This window comes from Folsomia candida, unplaced genomic scaffold, assembly GCF_002217175.1.
Source record: "Folsomia candida strain VU population unplaced genomic scaffold, ASM221717v1 Fcan01_Sc004, whole genome shotgun sequence".
NCBI lineage: Eukaryota > Metazoa > Arthropoda > Collembola > Entomobryomorpha > Isotomidae > Folsomia > Folsomia candida.
The window spans coordinates 5,607,085-5,630,144 of NW_019091196.1; the positions used below are offsets into that span (position 1 = coordinate 5,607,085).

Consider the following 23,060-nt stretch of genomic DNA (forward strand, 5'->3'; position numbering starts at 1 on the left):
GAATCAGTTGACATTTTTTGTACATATTTTTGTAACAAGATTTGTCCCAAATTTCTCCCCTCACATTATTTAGTGTGGCCTCAAACTCTCTCTCTCTCTCTGTTTGTGCAACTTTTAAGCCCCGGGTTTCATTACGTTCTCCTCTCCTCCGACTACCAGCTCTGTGTTTCACTTCACAAGGCTCTGCTTGGGTTTAGTAAAAGAGAATCGGATTAAAAAGCATGAGCACGACTTAAAAAAGCAAAACCGGCCCATAAACCGCATTGTTGTTGGGGTGGAATGTTCTCATTTTCCTCGCCCAGCCATAGCGAATCCAGCCCTTTTGTCTACTTCGCACCTCATCTGCATATTCGTCGTCCTGCTCGTGGTCCTTCCTTTTTAATGGAAAGTTTATACGGTGAAATTCAGTCTCGTTTTATTCCCAAAGTTCGTCTTCCTCATCCTCCTGCAACGGAATTGGATGTGTAAAAGAAAGAATAAGTGTGTGTGTGTATGTGTGAGAGACCAAGTTGTTTCAAGTTTCCGGGAAACTTTTCCCATTATCCGGATAGAGAGAGAACCTGAGAGATTTGAATTTCAAAATTGAGTTCTTTGTGATGTGCGAGAAAGATATTATTTTAAAATTGGATGGACAATTTGCAAAAATTATTATGTATTATATCGCCCATAAAAAATATTGGATTGGATTCAATTTCAAAAATGTAGGCATTTTAAAGTATAATAGCGGCACTTCAAAAATGTAGAAGAATTTTTATTACTGAGGGATCGGTAACAAAATTTGGTATTGTTTTAAAGTGTAAAGACGATTTTAATGGGGGGTAAAGGGGTTCAATTTCATAAATGTAGATCCAGTTTTTTATAATAAAAAAGTATAATAGGGGCGGCAATTTTAAAAATGCATAGGTTTCATACATATGTATCAGTCAAATTTTTGTTACCAAGTCGTCGGTAACAAAATTTGGTACTGTTTTGGCAGTGCAAAGGCGATTTTACATGGATCGAGATAAACCAACGAGCTGTATGCATCTGAAGGGAGGGGCAGTGCGTAAATAATGTGACCTGAGGTCAGGGGTCAAGGTATCATGTCCTTCACCATGTCATAAATTTTAACATGGTGGGGTCATAGGTCAAAAATTCTATCCAAATCGACCCCATCCTTCCCGCAGTGTCCTCCAGATCATCTCAACTCATCTCTCTCTCTCTCCATCCTGACATCCCAGCTAACTAAGCGTCCTTCTCTCTCTCTAAACTCAAATCCTTTGTTCCATTCCATCACGAGAAACACAATCGGATCTTGTACATACTTTACAAGTGTGAGAAGCTCACTCAATCCGATCTCACCACCACCAGAATTAGGGTCACTGCAGAAAAAATGTGGCCAAATTTGGGTAAAAGATTTCCTCAAACTTTTACCCCATTCGTCATAAGAACGAGTCGAACGCGTCAAAATTTTGTCAAAATTTCCCAAAAAATTTACCCTATTCCTGCCAAAGTACAGACAAAACCGAGCCGAATGTGTCCAGATTTTTGCAAAATTTCCTCAAAATTTTACCCTATTCCTTCCAAAGTACAGATAAGATCGGGCCGAACGGGTCCAAAATTTGTCAAAATTTCCTCAAAATTTCCCAAAATTCCTCACCTATTTACATATGAACCACCACCCTGACCGTCAAACATACCTCCCGCACAGCCCCCCTCCTCCCTCCTCATCCATCCAGCCACTGTATACTTCCATCCAGCAGATGCGAATCCCCCACTTCTCTCCGTGTGGTGAGAGTGAAAGTGATTTTTGTGTTATTTTCCTTTACAGGCCATCCATCAATTTCAATTCCTCTCCCCTCTTTCTCTTCTCCCTTCAGAGAAAGTGGCCCGATCTGCCTGGACCTTCCCTTCCCTGCCCTGCCGACCTCCCCCTCCGAACTTCCGAGAACCCGAATTCGGAGCTTGACGTCAGAGGAGCGGCTCCCCTGACGTCTTTTCCCATCCGAACCTCGTCTCGTCTGGTCTGGTGCAGAGAGAGAAAGAGACGTCGAGCAGATCTCTCTCCAACTTCTCCTCGACGGTACGAAACGCCTGCCTGCCTGCCATTATTTAAGAGTAAGTCGTTAACTTATTTAAACTGGGTGAAGGTGCGTTTGTTTGTGGAGTTAATTATTTATTAATCCCACTTTTTGCTCAGGTGGAGAAAGTACGAGGACGAGGAATGACTCATTCCTTGCTTGCTGGCCGAGCTGAGATTGGATTGTGGGGCTGGGAAGGGAAATGTACGTGTTTCGCGTCCGAGATGAGGAAACGGATCGATGCGTCGGGTGAAAGCGGGAGTGAAAGGAGGCAGCCGGCTCATTTCAACGGGGAGAGGAGAGAGAGTGGTACGTACATTACAACATAGCAACACCTGCTCGTCTGGGATATGGACGTATGGACGAAGGATGGATAAGGCGATAAGGAAGCCGGGACCAGCTGGACGAAGAAGAGAAGAAAGGCGACGTCTTATCTGCTTCGGTAAGTGAATTTTTTTTGATATGCATAAATAAGTGAGGAAGTGAGTGAGGCGTTTTTAACGGAGAAATGAAGGGCATGAATATGTTGAAAGGTTGGGATGGGATGTAGGTAGGTAGCCTGGTTATGTGAGTATGTCCTGATAAATTATGCATAAATGTATGTAGTGAGATAGGTATCTTTTATGGGGTCGGTGTTACATATTAGTGTTGCATATGTATACAAGGACAGATGGGTGGGATGATGGAGAAATTGTGACGGATTTTTTGTGGGGGGAAGAAAAGTGTCATATTTTTTTAAGTGAAAGTATAGGTTAAGATGAAATTTGATTAATTTAGGTTGTTATTGACTTGGAAAGTAGTAATTTGTTTGTATATTATTTGTTGGGGTTATGAGTTTGGCAAAAATTTGGCAGATTTGTATTGTATATTTTAGCAAAATTTTGGCAGATTTGTATTGTATATTTTAGCAAAATTTTGGCAAATTTGTACCCTATATTTTTAGCAACAATTAATTCTAGGTGATGTGAAGAACTAATTACCCATTTTTTAAATCAAGTCATCTTTACAAAATAAGAGCGTAATTCAATCTCTTTTTTATCAAAACTGCTACCGAATCACCGAATTATTTAGAGTGCATCCATCCATAATAACTTAACATTGAGCCGTCTACATATATGCGTGATTCTACACGATTGGTGTGGTCTTAATCAACAGGTTTAGTGGAAAAACCAGTTATGCACCGCGTGTTAAAAGCTTATTGGTAATTGTGATAGTGTAATCACCTCACCTCACCCACCAACCGAACCACTTATATTTTTCCCACTTTCACTCTCCTTTCCTAGGATTGGGCGAGGATTGAGGTTTAAGGTGGATTTTCTTATCCGTGGGTTGATGGATAGATTAGATTTCGTCATCTTAAACCGGATTCCACTTTATAGACACTTGTCCATCTTTTTGGGAGCTCCGCCTTTTTTAGGATGTCGTGTCGTCACGCGATCTTGTGTAATGTTACGTAATGCCATCCATTAAAATATGTATGGACATAGTTGCGTGCATGTTTTGTGGAAAAATCCATGTGGTGTGTGATGCATGAAAAAGATGGTGGATTTGTGCAAGGAGAGAAAGTGTTTTTGGGAGTGTATTTATGTTCAAAATTTTGATCAAATTTTGTACGAATTTTTGTACTTGAGGGGAGTGAATTTTTCCGAAAAAATGTGTGATTTTATGATAGTTCATATGATGCATGAAAAAGGTTAAAAAAGAGTCGCACAAGGAAACGTTTTTTGGGAGTGTTTTTTTATCAAAACTTTGATCAAATTTGATACGAATTGTTGTTTAAAGGGAGTGTGTTTATACGGGAAAATGTGTGATTTTATGATAAAAGTAGTAATTATTGTACAAGATTTTATTAAAAATTTTAAAAACGAGTTTTATTTTATGTAATATTCACAGCCATTAATATTCCTGTGTAATTCATATTGGATTTCTTTAAGATGTACGTTTTTTGCAGTTTTTTTTTCATTATTTCGAAAATTTGATACGAATTGTAATTTTTTAAATGTGGTAAATTTTTATGAAAAAATTATTGATTTTATGAAATTTGTCAATGGTAAATTGGAGATGGGGTCTACGTAATCTGTTAATTATATTATTGCAAATAATGAATAAAATAAATTCACCATCGTCGCCTCATTTTAACAATTATAAATTGTAAAAAGTGGAATAATTTTTCAAAAAAAGTGGCCAAGGTGAGGAGAATAAATGGGATAAAAAATTAATTGAATTGAATCTCCTTCCCTCGAGGGAGTAGATTCTTGCAAATTTAATGAATCAACGAGATTGAGCTTTTCACCCGAAACTTCAACTCGCACTTCAAATTAAATGAGACGGATCTTTTATCATTCTGTCAGTCCATTGAACATCACACTACACGTGTCGGTCCGTATATTACATGCCACGCTAAATAATGCGATAACAAAATTATTACGGGGTGGTAACTTTGGTAAAAAATTATTTGGCAGGAAATTCAAATTTGCTACCGCAATTGACTCAATTTCTTTAATACCATATGCATACTGTAAATGATTTGCATATTATTAAGGAGCATAGGGATGCAGTATTATAATTGCCGACTACCAACTATTACCGTGGTGGTAACAATAATTTGGCACGAAATTCAAATTTTGTATCAAACTGGAATCAATTTATTCCAGTGGAATGTCTTGCATTTGAGTTTCTTATACAATTGTTGTCTTCTTTCAAATATAAAACCTTTACCAGGCCGGTAGTAAAATAATTGGTAATAATTTTCTTACCACGTAAAACTCACACGAATGTTTGTAACCCAGTAAATTTCGTAAACTTTACAAAAATTATGAAAAAAATCAAATTCGAATCTCTTCCTAGAAATTTCACTTTGGAGAAAATTTAAATTTATAGCATAATTACCGGCTCGGTAATCAAAATTGTTACCAACTCCGTGACAATTTTCCTGCCCGCATTATTTAGTGAGCGAGTTACATCCGTGTTTTTGAGTATGAGACATTCATAACGAAAATGAGATGGAAATGGGAAGGATATGAAATTGCTGCAAACATTTCATTTCATTTCATTGCACTCGCACCTCACTCACTCGAGTCGTTCTTTAGGAGAAAACGGGGAGACAGGGCGAGGATTGGATGGTGAGAAAAAGGGAGCAAAATTCGCTTATTCACAAGTTTCTTTACTTTTCTTTTCCTCGTCCGTCTCGTTCGGTGGGAGACGAGCAGGTGGAAAAAATCGCAGCGTTATGTACACGTCTCTCAATCTTAGAACACCTTTGTTTCTGTATGTTTCGTAATGAAATGGGGAGAGAAAACAGGGTTACAGGGTTTCAAAAAATGGGAGATTGTTAGGTAATTTTTACAAAATTTTTACGAAAATTTTGTTTTTTGAATGAAATAAGATCGTTTTTTTACGAAATGTTTCGTAATGAAATGGGAAGAGGAAATACATGATTTCAAAAATGGGGAGAAATTTTTATTTATTTTTTAATGAAACTGAAATCGTGTTTTTTATGAAAACTTTACAAGTCGGTGGAATTCACGCAGTCCTTGGTAACTTTGTAAATCCGTAAACTTTTACAATACTCAATTTTCAAGTAATTTTCATTTCCACAAATTTTCAAATATTTCCAAGAAAAATTAGTTTTACAGATACTCAATTTGAAAACTGTATGTGTAAATTTTAAACACTTTCGCAAATCGATAGCATTTGAATTGAAAACTGATACATAGTAATTTACAATTTAGTGAATTTCAATTTCATGAAGTATTTTTAAAAAAATAGTTTGGAAAAGTTATTTTTTGAAAGTTTACAATCTTTAGTGGTGCTTAAACGACATTAAAAAATGACTTGTGTTAAAGACTAATTAATCAGATCAGTAGCTGCGTTCCTTATCATGTCACAATTTGATTACGCAAATCTGCGTTTGCCCATTTTATTCTACTACATTATATATACTATGACTACATATATATACGTTTTACATTATATTTTTACCCTTCGTTTAACCATTTCTTCCCTGGATTTAAAAATCTTACGAAGTTTAAATACATATTGTTGCAAATCGACATTGTTTGAAAATTTATGGAAATTTAAAAATTTCGATTTATAATTTAGCGAATTTCACGGTATATGTATTAAACAAAACTATATTTTATGTATTTTTTTCGGAAATTTCATAATTTTTTAGTGTTAGTTAAACGACATTAAAAATTAATGGTATTAAAGATAAATTCTGGATTAGTAAATCAGATTCCTAGTCCCAAAGTTGCAATTTGATTACACAAAATTTGTACGATAAACCATTTTTTCTGTAATTTGAAATTCTTACGAATTCGAAATATTACAATTCCTGGAAATAAAAAAAAATACGAATTGAATAAAAAAATCCATATTTCTACCCCCTCGAAAAGAAATTCGAAGCAACGGAATAACCTATTTCAAATCCTACGCATTCGAAATATCACAATTCATAGAAGTAAAAAAAATTGCGAATTATCTTAAAAAAATTCATATTTCTTTCCACCCCTCAAAAAAAGAAAGTCGAACTAACTGAAGAATATTCCTCGAACTGCTCCATCTCCACCCAAGAAAGAAAAAGCTATTACATAACTGTGCAAATAATTCAGGTAGACATGACATGAATACGTCTACGAAAAGAAGGGAAAAAATCCGATCTTTTCTTTTCCCAGAAACGTAATAATATTCAAATATCCGTAGTAAAAAGGAGCAGGATTTTTGGTGTATACATTCGTAATCGCAGCCATAAAATGTTAACACGGGTCTTTCTTTTCCTGGCGGATTTTCGCATTTATTTGGCCAGAAAGATGAGATGATGTCATGTCATGTCACCTGTCCATTCTCGCAAAGGCAAAGTCGTGGCAGTCAGTGAACTACACAATTCGTCTCGTTTCCATCCCATTCCACTCAACGAGTTGGAGAGAAGATTGGCTGGCTTGGCTCTGGATTTCCATCCTAAATGGAACTCAGTCACTCACTCACTCGCTACTAAAAGCGTCGACTAAAAGGATGCAATTTTTTACCCTGTGTAAAGAGAGAGAGAGAGAGAGCACTTCTTTTGGGGGGGATGAGCAGAATGGATGTGGGGAGGTTTTTTTAAAATTGGGGAATAATTTTGGGAACAAAATTGTGATGGAAATTCTGATCTGATAGATTTTCCTTATTAATCTCGCTAAAATTGTGGAAACTTTTGTAGATTTTGAAAATTGGGAGACATTTTGAGATAAGAATGGGAGTAAAGTTTTGATATGGAAATTTTGTAAATTTTCAACCTGAAACCTTATTTAGGGTACCTTAAGTTTTCATCGTGTTGGATGTAAAATTGTGGAAATTTGGAAGATTTACTAATTTTAGAGAAGCATAGCTTTCAGGAATTTTAAATTTGACGAGTATTCACGCCGTTGCAAGTAAATTATAGTTTTAAAATATAGGTTTGTAAATTAGATTCAAAAGATTAATGTCTTAAATATGGATAAATTTGTTGATAAATGTTAATGTTGCCGCAGAAATTTCATACATTTGATATAATCTTTTCAAATTACACATTTCTTTCGTAATCTTTCCGTGAACTTGTCTAATTTTCACTTCGATATCTAATGTGAAATTTTATGCCACCCTTCCCGCACGGCCCTCGGTCTCCTCAGGTCTTCTGCGAAGAAGGTAGTAGTCGTGGCGGAGATGCATTTGGCAGTGATTTTGCCATGAGAATGGTTCCATGAGAAATTACTTTGAGTATACGATTCTCGCATTTTTTGTACCTTGGCAAAAACAAAGAATACATATTTCTAAAGCTGGCTCGCTGTCTTTGCCGAGGTCTCGTTTAGTCATGTCTCATCTCCTCCAAGCCTGTCTCAAGAGGACGGTCGACTCTCAAAAAGTCCTATCTTCACTAGAAATCTGCCTCCGGGACGATGGGATTAAGCATGTAGAGCTGGAGAGAGGCGCTTTGCATAAGGGTGAAATATGCAATGGGGGCTTCATGTCAACCTGGGTCAGGTTTTCGAAGGGGTAAAGTTGAGACAAAAATTTCAAAAATTTTATGAATGTTTTTGCAAAGTGAAACTTGAAACTGAGTTTTTGTAAAACTATTATATGTATAACTTTGTGATAAAATAAGTTGGATAGAATGTTTTTGAAAATTCTTAGGATAACTTTTGTTCCCAAATTTTATCGAATTATTTTGCATGGGTTATGAGAAATTTTTTACAAATTTTGTGAATTTTGAATGTTTTTTGCATCGCATCTTTAAAGTTTCTTGATTAATCGAAGTTGAAACTAAGTTTTTGAAAGCTGTTATATAACTTTGTGATTAAATAAGTCGGATAGATGTTTTTGAAATTCGTAGGATAGATTTTTCCTCCAAACTTTATTGAATTCTAAATATGTTTGCATGATTACACGTCGTAATAAAATTTTTTAAATGAATCGACCAAAAATATTAAAACTAGGTGTCTTGACATTACCGGAAAATTATAGGGAAAGTTGGCGATTTTTATACTTGGTTTCAAGTTTTTTAGCCAAATTATTATAAAAATTTTTTAAAGAATTTTGAGGGTAAAAATTCTTTGAAAAATTTATTAGATTTTTTTGTACATATCGTATTTAAAATTTGACCGCTTTCTTAACATACATAATTCTAAAAATAAAACTTTGGTGACAAAAATTGTGTCTCAAATTTATTAATTTACAAAGTTAGTTGTATTTACACGTCATATTTAAAATTTTGTGTTGAAGCCAACCCGAAGTTATTATTAGATCGATTCTATTTGTATCCATAATTGTTTGCTTTGTTTACCCTATTTTAAGTTTTTTGGGGTGGAAATGGTATAAAAATTTTTTAAAAACTTAACAATTGTCAGGATATATCTATTTCATAACAAGATTTTATTGACTTGTAAATATTATGTATGGTTTACATGTCACATTGAAAATTTGTTACGGTCTAAATAAACTGGAAAATCATATTAGGTGCGTCGTATGCAAAGACTCTTTTGTAGTTACGAATTTATTTTTAAAATTTAGGAAATCTTTGAAACAAAAATTTTGAAGATTTATATTTTTCGACATGAGCACACCCATTACTTCAAAAATCACTAAAAATACATGCAACCAATTCTGCCCAAATCAGGACAAATTTTCCTTTAAAAACTCTCAGCTGAAACAATAATCGCGAAAAAAAATTCGCAACTATTATCCTTCCGTGATCACACGCATTATTTCAAGTTTGTTTACCACGGCGAGATTTAACATTTCCCCTGAACGGGATTCTTATCACGGCACATTTAGCAAGAGAGGAGGGAGGGTTGTTAAAAAGGTTTGGATTTGGACGGTTGGGTGCACATCTCTCTCTTTCTCGTTACAAAATGGCGCATCGTAGCTATCGACCCTCCAAAACATGCGCTCTGCCACGAACCACCAGATCATCACCCTTCTTTCACCAAAAGTCCCGGATTTTCGGTGGAAATACATAGCACCCGAACGGGAAAAGTCACCCTTCTCCGCGAGCTGCACGGGGAATATTATGTCGTTGTCACCGAATTTTGGTAGCGAAAAGAGTAAAAAGATAAGTTGCTAAATTTTCGGCAGAATTTGGGAGACTTTTTTTTTACTACTACGACGGTGATGATTTTGTTACCGGATTATTCAGCGTGTGGCCTTTTTGCATTACATCTTCATACTTTAAGTTTAAAGTATGAAATTCAAAAAATTTGTGACCAGAGAAATTCCCAAAAGCTTTTATGATTTCGAATTTCTCCGACTTTTTTTACCACCAGCGGTAAAGATTTTATGACCACATTATTTAGCGTGTAGCCTCGTCTCCTGCAAATGACGCCATTTAATTACCCCCGCATTCAAGAGTCACTCAGTTACAGAGATTAATATTAAGCCCGCATTATTTCCCCGACGTATGTAATTGCCCGTCTCACTGCTAATTTGAGGTCCATTCCATTCCATTCTGGCTCAAATTCTGCTGGGTGACATTTATCGTAATGGAGACAGGTGTGTTTTTTTTCCCATCTTTTGTTGAGGAAAAGGAATTATTTTTATTGAGGCAATTGACGGAGTCCTTGGTAACTTTGTAAAATCCGTTCATTTTGTTGAGTAATTTTACAAACCGCTACAAGATAAAAATACGTCTTTGATTTGAACAAGTTACGAAGGAAAGTCGGGTACTAAGTAGTACTGCAAAACTGCTTCTCAAAACGTACACAGATTCTCAAAACTTTACAACCTTTCCTGTGTCCTGATGTAAACCTTCTAAGTTTCTACGTTTAGACTTCTACCATGATTTATTGTTTTCGGATTCTAAATTTTCCAACATTTACAAAACTACAAAAATTTCCAAATCGATTCTAAATTAAAAAAATAGAAATATTTCAGTCATAAAATTTCATAAAAGTAAACAACCTCATTTTTACCCAAGTTTTTTTTACACAGTTTAAAAATATCATACAATACAACGTATACTTCATGGGTCTTGTTATTAACAATCCAAACAAAAAAATCACTACAATATTTTGTTGGATTCAAAATTGTTCAAAATTTACAAATTTTTTCACTCAATTCTACATGAATTCAAAATAGTTGAAAAATAAAATTTGGAAACATAACATTTTGTAGTACATAAACATTAATTTGATTTCTGTTTCCCCTCTCACAAAACATTCTGCGCGTAGAATTTGAAATGTTACGTTACGTTATCAATTTCTTTTTCCTGCGCCTTTGTCATCGTCCTCCCCGTTTCAGACTCGAGTTTTATGTATCTTATGCCATCATGCACATAAGTGACTGCATTTATTTTTACGACGAGTGCAAATTATGGGTTTCACTTTACGGAAAGAATTTAGTCGGAGGAATTATTGTCTTTTATTGCCTCGGGTCTGTTACGTATGTATCGTTCGTGTACTCCTCGTCGTGAGAATTGTACAAATTTTCCTGCCCAAAGAGTTGGCAGTCTTCTTGGTATTAAACGGCATTAAAAAGGAGTAAAATCTAGGAAAAGTAATTTCACAATAATTACGCGAATTTACGAGAACGATTTCATTTGCGAAAATTTGAGGACGTCGTAATTTGCAGGACTGCGACAAAACATGAAACAGAAAGAGAGAGAGTTAAGGTCCTGTGGTGGTTGGTTTTTAGAGCGGTTTGGTAACAAAATTGTGACCAAATTACCGGTAGTAAGTAGTAGAGATTTGATGACAATACGTAATTACTAAGGTTTTATATGCAAGATAAATACAATTAAGTACAATTATACAATTAAAGTAGATTTGGTAACAAATTTGAATTTCGCGGTTGACAAGATTTACCAATTTCAAAGTCATTAAGGTACAAATTTCTGAAATAAGTGTTCCTAGAAGTCAAATTTTTGCTATTCTGAGCTGGAATTCAGGAACAAACTTGAATTTCATTTCCAATTATTGTCACCAAATGTCGATCTTAATTTTGTTACCGTACTATTTACCAGTCGGTAACAAATTTGAATTCCGCAGTTTACCCTGAGATTTGACAATTATCAAAATTTCTAAATCATTAATTTAATTATCCCCCAAAAATACGTCATTATAAATTGAATTTTGTTCCTAATTATTGTTACCACCCCGGTAACAAATTATTTACCCTGCTATCCAAAACATCCCCTCCTTTTGTTCCACAATTCCTCCCTCTGTTCTGTATCGTGAAAGAGAATAAATAAAGTTATAGTTTAACGAGTAGGCGGTATCTCGGGTTGAAAGAGGGATTGATGTGCGTCTGTCGGGGTCTGGATTTGAGGTGACACGTCGAGAACAAAGGAGTCCATTAGTAAGAGAGACTAGAGATCCGCAAATCAAACATCGCATTATTTTCTCCTCGAGACGGCAAGCAATCAAGTGAATTGGTTGGGTTTTGAGACCCTAAATCTGCTCAATTTACACCTTCACTTAAGGAAAAGGGAGAGGATTTTGTGGTTTGGTTTTGGTGAGACGGCGACGAGGACGACTTTCACTTCATGCCCGGATCGGATTTCTCCTCACCCGACATTCCATTCCATTGATCCAACAAGCACTTTACTTTACTTTGCTCATCTAACAACCCCGAACTACCAAAACCAACCGCAAGACGAGGAGAGGGCAACGACAACGACGAGGACGACGACGACTAACTGAAATGTATGGATTTGGAGGTTGTTATACACTTGCGTAGAGTCACATGCTAACACGTAATACACCTTGAGAGGAAGGTGGCACGCTAAAAAAATTTGGAGTGGGGATGTTGGTTACCGGTATTTTTGGTAATTGGTAATACTTGGTAAGAAATGGAGGGTTGAATTTTGTCAGAAATTTGGTTGTTTTATTAACAGGCTTACAAATGTTAAAAATTTGATAAAAGTTACCAATATTACAAATATTACCAATTTGACTAAAGTTACGAATATTACAAATATTACCAATTTGACCAAAGTTACCAATGTTACAAATATGACCAAGCTTATACATTTCCAATTTGACTACTGTTAACAAATTTATAAACTTTCCAATTTGACCACTGTTACCAAATTTTTACCAATTTGGCCACCAATTTGACCAATTACCAATTTGGCTACCAATTTTCCCCAAACATTTCCTCTCCCCACAATTTTAAGTGCGCCCTCCTCGAGTGGATAATACTGCTTTCATGTATCTTTCTTCTTCTACTCCCGTGTTAAGCCATCCCCATTAAGCGAGCGAGTGAACGAGCGAGAGAGGACAAAGTGGATTTGTGCATACATAAAACTACATAAACTCCACCTGAACCGACATCCGTTTTGAAATCGATTTTATCTATTCGGGAAGAAAGCGATTCATTCCCTCGTGCACATATTTGGTCGTTTTCGTCGTCCGCCCCGTCCTCCTACCCGTTCTGGTCTGGTTACTTTCTTCTTTTCACTGAATTTCCATTACCCGGCCGACCGAACCCCCGTCGCCGTCCTCGTCGTGATCATCTTCTTCTTGGGGCTGGATTGGGGCAGATTTTAAGTAAGTATGGGCGAAGATTTTAAGACGACGACGACGGGACGGGACGGGATTCAGCAAAACAAGCGAAGCAACTACTACCCGGACTCATTTCCTGAACAGTTATTACTTATTGGTATCATCAGCATGATCATGGAAGTCGTGGTGGTGGTGGTGGTGGTGGAAGTGTGAGGAGAGATGGGAGTTAGAGTTGTCCTGCTGGGACAGGAAATTAAAATGGTTTTCGTCCAAGTTTTGCGCTACCTGGAGGTGGTACACAGATGGTGAAAGCACGCTTAGAAATGGGGGAGGCGAATTGGTAAAAAAATGTGACCAATTTGGTAAAAATTGGTAAAAAAAAGGTGTGCCAAACTGGCAAAAAGAATGTGTTCAATCTGGTAACAAAATGTGAAAGCACTTTTAAGAATGTGGGGAAAACATTTGTAAAAAATGTGGCCAATTTGGTAAAAATGTAGCATTTTTTTAAAGCCTGGTTAAAAAAATTGGCAAAAACCATTACAAATTTGGTACCGTTCACGGTAAAATCTTACTTGTAAAAAATGTGGCCAGCTAGCTTTTTGAAGTGTTTTTAAAATTGACAAATTGGTAAAAACCGTTTCAAATTTGATAACCACCAGCACCTTTTTCTAAAAAAATTACCATCTCACTCACGGTAAAATACTACCAAACCACCACTAGTCTGGTCTGGTACATACTTACTTTCAGTAAAAATCCGTTCCAAAATTTTTAACTGTGCATACCTACCTACAAGAATGTGACGAGTTATTATTACACCAGAACAATCCCTCTCTTACATTCATACATTCACACATAACACAACTGACAAATGCATATTTGTTGCCAACATTTCTTTTTAAAAAATTGCATAATTGTGTAACCAAAGCAGGTTGCACAACAACAAAACAAATCAATACGGAACTAAATACACGTCTCATTTAATTCATAACTAACTTATGAATTAAATTTGGCAAAAGTCATTGTTCGCCAAATTCGGGTCCGGGTAGGTAGGTAATTAAAAAGCGGGTACTTTTCATCATTACCAAATTATTTACCGGGGCTGGTACTTTCCATAATTATTTACCGGGAACTTTTCGCGTTATCGTCAAAATCATCATCATCATCATCATCAAGGTAAAAGAAAAAGCTTTTAACGTTCCCGACGTCGTCATCGTCATGTCATCGTCATAATCATGCAATCATCATCGTCACTTCACTTCACATCACTCGTCTTAATGAGGTGACTCTCATTGTGGGACGGGACGTGATAAGGCTTGATTAATCGATACATTGACATGACAGAGACTGGACACTTCATTAATTCGGGCCACGTTGCGGTAAAGGAGCTGTCATGATGTCAAAAGATTTGAGGTGTAAGTATAATAACTGAGAACTGACTACCAAATTTTGCTACTTGCATACTTGACATTATGAATTTTCATTGTGTAATGGACGTGTTTTACGGGAGCGTTTTACTTTATATAATGTGCTTTGTGTGGAAGGAGACAGAAATAATGCGGGGAGGAGAGGGTAGTGTTTGGGTTTAATTGATTGGGGGGAAGATCGATGAGGATTTTGGAGTTGGTACAAAAGTGTGAGGTTACGACCAAATTGGTAAAAATTGGTAGCACCAAATTTCTAATCAAGTATGTATGACCAAATTGGTAAAAAAATTGGTAGCACAAAATGTTTAACAAAATGTGTACGACCAAATTGGTAACATTTTACATTCCAACAAGATATTTATCAAATAATTTTGCAAATTTGTTACGCAATATGGTAAAATTGCTTAAAAATATTTGGTAAAAAATTTGACCAAATACTTTACCACAAAATATTACGAATGTGATATTTCTTTCCACGGGTATCAAAATCTGTTTGGAAAATCGGGTTAGAAATAAGAAATACGTTTTTTAAACCCGATATATTTCTGTCCATCTTTTCCAATCCACCCACCCCAGAAATCACTCACTCACTTTTTGAGCCGATATAAGGAAGGCGACCTAAATTATATCCCTCGTTACATAAAGGCCGGTCCTTTTGTTCCCTATAAATATTATTAGTATTGAATGGTTCGCTTCACGGGGAGGAGGATGCTTCTCTCCGTCTTTCATTTCCTTCGTTAGGACCCTGCATAAAGCATGCTATGTTTTTGAGAGGGCATTGCCTTTTCCCCATTTGAAATATAATTTATTTTTCATTTGAACAAAACTTTTAATCGAGATGAATTCTGATGTAATTCACGCAGTCCTTCGTAACATTGTAGAATCCGTAAATTCTGTAGCTTTTACAAAATTCTTGAAATATTCCTAAGAAAAATTAGCTTAAAATTTGTTTTTCTAAAATTAGGCAGATCAAGAGCGTTTCCTTATTTTGCAAAAGTTTATAAAATTATTTTACGACACTTCCAGATTTTACAAACTACTCCGTGAATTGTCTCGTGTATATCTGATTTTAGTAGTTTAGCATTCTGTAAAAGACTCATTTTTTATCTAAATGACGTCCAAATCTCTCGAAATTCTTTAAATCCCCCACTTAAAGTTTCCCAATGAAATAAATGCAGACATTTTGGAAGTGGCATTAATGCTAGCCAAATTGGTAGTAAAACATGGCTAAATTGGTAAAAAATTACCAAAATGGTCACAATGGTATAACAAATTTTTATGAAAGACGATGCAAATTTAATACGAAGTTGTTGATACAAATTCGCCATTTTTGAAGAAAAATGTCCGAATTTGGGAAAATTTGTGTTTTAAAAAATTCCCCGAAAATTCATTCCCATCCCTTCTGCCCGGTCCCTGGCTAAGCTTAAGCTAACTATTGCGTGCCCAGCCAGCAGACCAGCTCAAGGAAAAGGAAACCATACTATAGAAGAACTGACTGAGTGAGTGAGTAAAAAGGGGCAGAAATTGCCACGAATATATCACATCAGTCATCTCCAAAGTTTGGCTGAGAGAGTGGTGGAAATGAAAAGAAGTCAGCTTTTTTGAGCCCACGGAGACGAAAGGCTTTTCATTTCATTTCATCTCAGCCAGACCCGAGATGGAATGCCGTGATGGCAAAAAGTGTAAATTAATGGGCCCATTATACTCTCCATTGTTGACTTGAGACTAATCTAAAAATATATAAAAAATCGAGACAGCCAGAGAGGAATGAAATGAAATGTCTCATTTTTCCCGACCAGCCAACCAACCAAGCCATCCCCAATCGACAGGATCTTCGCGTTTAGACCGGCTTCCCAGAACGAAAGAGATAGTAGCAGAAAGCTGGATAACTTTTTTGGGGAAAAAAATTGTAGGCTTGAAATTTTTTGAATGTTAAAAGAAATTTTGCGTAGATTTTGTGGAAAGAAAATTGCAAATTTTTGGGAAAAATTTGAGGGAAGAATTTGGAAGACGAGATGAATCAGATCTATTGTGCTATTTGTATTATGTGATTTCATAACTTTTTTTAGATCGGCGTTCAAAAATGTCATTTTTCTTTAAAAATCTAAAAATATAATTTGCACAAGCTTAAGCTTTACTTGTCTTACAAGGAATGAATTTAAAACATTGTGCTCTTGGTTTTTTGAAGATTAAAAGAAATATATAAAATTTGGGTGTGATTTTTAAAAAATGCAATTTTGGGAAGATTTAAATATTAAGATTAGTACATCCTCAGTACACAGACAACAGAGACTTAGGTACCTGTCTAATATATTTTAGTACTAAATAATCTCTAACTTTTTATAATCGGCACTCAAAAATGCGATTTTTGGTACAAATTTTTGAAAATTTTTGGTACAAATTTTTGAAAATTTTTGGTACAAATTTTTGAAAATTTTTGGTACAAATTTTTGAAAATTGTTCGTACAAATTTAAAGCTTTGTACGCTATTTGTCTTGCATAACTCAAGGGATGAATTTTGGTGTGCATCTCGGAAAATTGAACATTTTTGGTTTTATTGTATTTATTTTCTGCGAAAATTTGCAATCATTTTAAAATGATATAATTTTCCAGACCAAAATTTACGATTTACACATCAAAACGCGTCCCTTGTTAATCTCAAGATTAGCCTCCGTATTTTCGTGGCTTCTTATTTCTCGTCTTCCTTTTTAACTTTCAGTTCATGTCATTAGAGGAAAATGGTAATTGTTCGCGTCACATTTTTGAACAGAGCAGGATCGCATTTTAGATTTTATTTGTTCCTAATGAAGCAGAGTTGAACGGTGTGTGTGTCTGCACACTGCACGATTTAGAGTATCTACTTGTCCATATTTTTATTTATCTTAGAGAGAGGAACGTGCACCTAATTTCACCCCTTAATTTGAGACGAGATGGTGGCAATTCATGACCAAATGGGACAGGGTGCCAGTTCATAAATCGAGGGTGAAATATAGGCGCAAATTTGACAAAAATACAGTTTTTTAAATTGAATTGAATAGATAAATAGATAAACTCTTAGAAATTGTCAATTTACTAAAACAATTTACTAAATAGTTGTCAATTTAGTATTCCGTGAGAATACTAAATTTTACTAAAATACAGTTTTTTAAGTGAGTTTTATGAATCGTAGAAATGCCGAAAAATAAATTCTTAAAACTTGTCAATATAATCAACAATTTAGATCAAACGTGACTCTGATGCAATTCACACAATCCTTGGTGACATTGTAAAATCCAGAATTTCTGCAAGTTTGCGAAATTTTAAACACATTTCTGAAGAAAATTAACTCCAAAAATTTTGCAAACTTACTAAGGTTAAGGCCGTCTCTTTATTTTCTAAAAGTTTATAAAATTATTTTACAAATCTTATCAATTATACAAAGTTATCAATAGGTCCTCTCAAGGCTCAAAAAATGAGCGAAATGAGCAATGAGCAGAAAAATAAAAAATCAGATTTTTCTGCTCAAACCTTGAACGTACCACTTTTTTTACCGATCATAATTCTTGAGAATCGTGATCTTTATTTGTGGGAAGTTCAATTATTTGTTTATCATTTTAATGGTTCTAAATTCAGTTTCATAATTCATACAATTCCGAAAATAACTGAACGTCAAGAGATATGAGAAATTTTATCATTGTGCATGGCTTTAACATGGCTTTTAATGGGTTTCAACAACAGGCATTGTGAAAATATTGCAGGAGAATTAACGAACAGCATTATCTCAAATAATTCATTTTATGTAGCAGCAATAAACAATTTTATGTATAAATCAAATGCTTAAAATTTAGATGTAATAGTTTCCAATTTAATTTTGAGTTCCAGTATTTTTATTTCGGCTTCGCTGAATCGTAATTTTATCGCATTGAAAATCATTAGATTTGATGTAATTGAAAGAAATGACCGCACTTTTGTCCAGAGTTTCGTCTTTCTCAGGGTCAATCCCAAAACCCGACTGGTTTAACTTCTCTTTAGTCTCTGTGTACGTTTTAAGAAATCTGTCAAATCCATTTTTTATTTGACTTTCTTCGCAATTAAGGGCAAAGCATCTTGGAGGCGACGAAGGAATTCAGTGCGGTTGGTCACCTGCTAAAATATTTTTTTGCGATTAAGGATTTGGTTATTCAAAATTACATGTGGATAACAAATTATCATTTACCTTACCTTAAATGAGGTGTTATTGTTGACGACATAATATGCCATGTCAATTTTTACTTGTGCTGTCCAGCGAAATATTTTTCGGCCGCCTACCTCCACGACGCTACTTTTGTTACAACAAATTACGGGATTTGCAACTTTTTCGACACTGGTACGCTTAACCTGGGTCTTGGGACCCATAATGATAAAGAATATGTTTTAGAGAACTTTACTTAATTTTTAAACGAAAAATTGAAGTAAACAAACAACTGATGTGCTGATGTGGAGCAGAATGAGCAGGATTATGAGAGAAAAAATCAACCCAAAACTCGATTTTTTTGTTGAGCAAGAAAATCTGATTTTGAGCGAAATCGCATGCGCACAGCCGAGCAGAAATGATCAGAATGAGCGATGAGCAGAAAAATCAGATCTTTTTTAGAGCTTTGAGAGGACCTAATGACTGCGTGAATTGCTTGTTTACTTATGACCCATATTTTTAGCGGTGAATTCACAAAATCTGCATTTTTTTCTTACATAAACCCTCCCTTTAAATGTCCCCATTTCATGCACTTCATCCCGCACGAAAAGCACTTTTCTTCGCATTATGAAACTCCCAAAAATCGTGGCATAACGAGTCGGGATCGTGTTTCATATTAAATATGATAGCTCGTTCGTCCGTCGGCCTGCCCAGTTTTTTTGAGGTGGTCCGTTCCCTTGCCTTGCTTTGTACATGTGATGGTCAAGCGAAGAAGAGTCGTGGTCTTTGTTTATCCAAGATATTAACGTCCCCGTGTCCATTACGTGGATTATTTATGGCCAAACGCGTCCCGTCCCGTATCGAAATCTACTCCATAAGTTCTTAATCAACTATTCATTCACCTCTTTAGTGCACGGCGGACGGCTGATATTTGCGTTAGGATTTGATTAGCTCACTTATTCTCAAATTGACAATAGGGAATTTTACAGACACTCTAAAAAAGACTGAGAGGCAATTCAGGCAGGAATTGGTAACTTGGTAAAAAAAATGGTAAATTTGGTAAAATAATTTTACCAAATAAAGAAACTCCCTTGATTTGAGTAAGTTTGCAAAAATTTGGGAGCTAATTTTGCTCAGAAATATTTGCAAAATTTTGCAAATGTTTACGGAATTTACCGGATTTTACTTTCGATGTTACCAAGACCTGCGTGAATCTGCTCTCTTTTTGGTAACAAAATTGGTAACATAACTTATGTACCGAGTCCATAACGCGATTTTTAAGAATAATTCCGCAAACAATTAGATGTCAACGAAACTGTCGGTAACGATTTTTAAGACTAATTTCACAAAAAAACATGCCGCTAACACAACTGTCTGTAACGATTTTTCCTACCAATATTGCCCACCAAATTCAAATTAATCATTCCCCGTACAAACAAACAGATGGTGTCAGCGTGGGAGTAAATTTAAATTTTAAGAAACACTCGCCACGCCACACATTTTTTCGTAAATGACAAAATCTGTCACCGCGTAACGATCTTTAATGCACAGCCGGTGACACTTTTATTCCCACATTATTTACCGTGTCTCGTTTCGTCTCTAAAGAAATTGTTGGTTGTTTACCCATTAAAAAAATTTTGTCATCCTTCATAAATATTTGCCCATGTGTGACTGGACATTATGAATGTATGGACATACAAAAAATTGTGTATGGATGAAAATATGCACGTACTTAATTGTGCCTTGTTCAACCCAACAATGGATTATTTTGGATGGAGAATCGGTAATCGTTTCAGCCATCACAGTTTAATTTGGAGCGGACAAAATATCTAAAAAAAAAATTGTTTCTACCTAGTGTCGTCATATTGTTGTCAACTCTGTTCAAAAAAATGCAAGCCCAATTTCCAATTTTGTTCCCAACTTCCCGTGAATAAAAGTGTGGAGAATAATTTGTTCCCCTTTCATTTGACATGTCGGATCGCACTGCACGCTGGATTTGGATCAGATTATGTAATGGAGTGAGTTGAGTGATGTTTTTATGCGTGATATTCATCTAATGACTTTTGCCTGAGGTTTGCCTCCACCTCTGCGAGCGAACGATGGATAGAGAGAGAAGGGGCTGGTGTAAAGGATGTGGGGGGAAGGTGGTGGTGGTGACAAAATTGTTACCGAGAGCAGTGTCGTATAGCCTTAGGTAGGTTGGGAATTAAGAGATTTGTGACCAGAAATTTTAGAAATTTGGTCAGGTAGAACTGAATTGAAGTGAAAAGTCGGTAATAATTTTGAATTTTCCAAACATTATTGGTAGTTTTCGGTAGCAAATTTTTACCAATGTGACCAAGCCTCGTATGGCAACCATATTTAAGCGGTGATGATTTTGTTACCAACTAATTTTGTGTGCATATAAATTATATAAACTATGGGAAAGATATAAGAATTTCGAACTTCCCAAAAATTATTGGTACTTTTTGGTAACAATTTTTTACCAATACGACCATGGTAGTTTTCGGTAGCAAATTTTTACCAATGTGCCCAAAGCCGCCATACTATGATTTTGAACCAACTTATATCCTGCACAATTTTCCCCATACGTTTAAAAATTCCCAGAAACCCGAAAATTTCCCACATCTTCCCCGTTTACCCCCCTACCTGGGCATTCATCCCATCCTTCTAGCTAGGCGTGTATACCTTTCGCTCTCAGTGAGTGAGCACAATCCATCCATGCACGGACGCTGTGTGTATGTAGTAGAGAAACAGAAAATTCAATATTTTTAACCCTTTGTTCCTCCATGGACAATTTTATTTTATTTTAGTTTCGTTCTGTGCAAAAGTTCTACGTTCGTAGATACGTACACGAGTCGAGATTTGTTTGTGAGTCGCTCTCTCGATGTGCACGATTTTTCTCGGCTGGTTGTTTTTCTGCTGAGGAAAAACGTGATCGTGAAGAGGAGAAGAATGACTTTTTGAAGAGTAAGTAGTGCAGAGATTTGTATTTGTGAGAGGCGAATGGCATTAAAGGTGTGTTAAAAGATGTACTTTTGTATGTGATCTTGATTATGCTGGAGGGATTCCCTCCAGCATAATGATATTTTATGCCGGGAGAGGATGGTGCATAAAGGACGAGAAGGAAAGAAATTCGAGGGGGATTTTGACCCCAGTTTTTTATCAAATTGATGACACGCTTAATACGCGTGAGTGAAGGTTAGGATTGCTTAAATTTGGTGGGTTAAGTGATTTGGTACAGATTTTTTTTTGACATGGTTTGACGACGATTTTGAATTTTTGGGGTGAAATTTATATCTAATTACAAAAATTTGTAGGTATGCTGTCTTCATCATTCTGGAAATGTAATGAGAAATTCAGCATACCTTTGCAAAATTTTGAATTTTACAAAAAAAATGTTAAACTCGAAATTTTGTTGGATTTTTATTTTGGGAATCGAAAGCTAAACTTCGGTTTTATTAAGTTATGAAGCTTCATCTATAATTTTGAGATTAAATAATAACCATTTCCAAAATTTTACGAAATTTGATCCCTAATTCACTCTCTCTTTTTAAAAAATCTCTCTTAAACTTTAAGGGTGACTTTTTCTACGGGAATTCCCCCATCACAATTACATCCATCCATTCCATTCCATCCGTCATTCATTAATCCATCGTTACATTCTCCCCGATCAAAAGTAGAATTTAGTGACGCGCATTACTCAAAACTCTCGTCATCCCCATTACATTCCTAACTATGGGCCGGCGTAATTACTTACTTAGCTTAAATCTGGCCAGAGAGGAGAAGACGTTGTTAAAACCGTGCAGGATTAAAACGTATGTATAACCATTAACTTGTATGAATTGCAGGTTTCCTTCACTTTACTCACCTCGAATAATCTTCTCTTTTTGGGATGGATGGAAGTTAGAAAATTAGCATGATTCTCGGATTTCTGCTCCCTCTCCAACTGGCCTGGCGTTTTGATAGAGGAAGTCATTAAGACTTGGCCAATTTGTCTCCTTCGTTTTCAGCAGGTCTGCCAGCACCAAACCATCATCATCACCAGGACGAGCAAGTAAGAAATCTGTGTAGTTCTGGCCAGCTCTCTCGGAGAGATAAATAGGGGACATTAATCTTTGCGAGGAGATGAGATATCTCCTTTCTGCCAAGTCTCAAAGTACTCAGGGGAATGAAAATCATGCCAGTTTTGCTTCAGGAGAGGAGAAGAAGAGGATAAGTCTCCGTGTCCATGTATTTATTAGGGTTAAACGTATTTATGAACCGACTAGGTACATATGAGCAAAATATTTTGTAAAAAATGTATAACGAACCAATTAACGTGGGAATTATTGGTAACTTGGTAAGATCGGTAAAAATTTTGGTAAAAATTGGTAAAAATTTTACAAAATAAGGAGATCTGAGCAAGTTTAAAAAAATTGAGGGCTAAGTTTCCTCAGAAATATGACTAAAATTTTGTAAAAGTTTGTAA

At 35.7% G+C, this 23,060-nt stretch overlaps 2 long non-coding RNA genes across 2 annotated transcripts; one reads left to right on the forward strand and one right to left on the reverse strand.

Annotated features, from left to right (window-relative positions):
- The first annotated feature begins 1,672 nt into the window (after positions 1-1,672).
- LOC118435443 lies at positions 1,673-23,022 on the forward strand. The gene is made up of 3 exons (XR_004834754.1): positions 1,673-2,097; positions 2,180-2,502; positions 22,441-23,022. It is a non-coding gene; the product is annotated as an uncharacterized LOC118435443 (long non-coding RNA).
- On the reverse strand, positions 18,270-20,119 carry LOC110849252. Its single transcript, XR_002547784.2, has 2 exons — positions 18,640-20,119; positions 18,270-18,564 (listed from the first exon to the last, which is right to left on the reverse strand). It is a non-coding gene; the product is annotated as an uncharacterized LOC110849252 (long non-coding RNA).
- Positions 23,023-23,060: the final 38 nt, after the last annotated feature.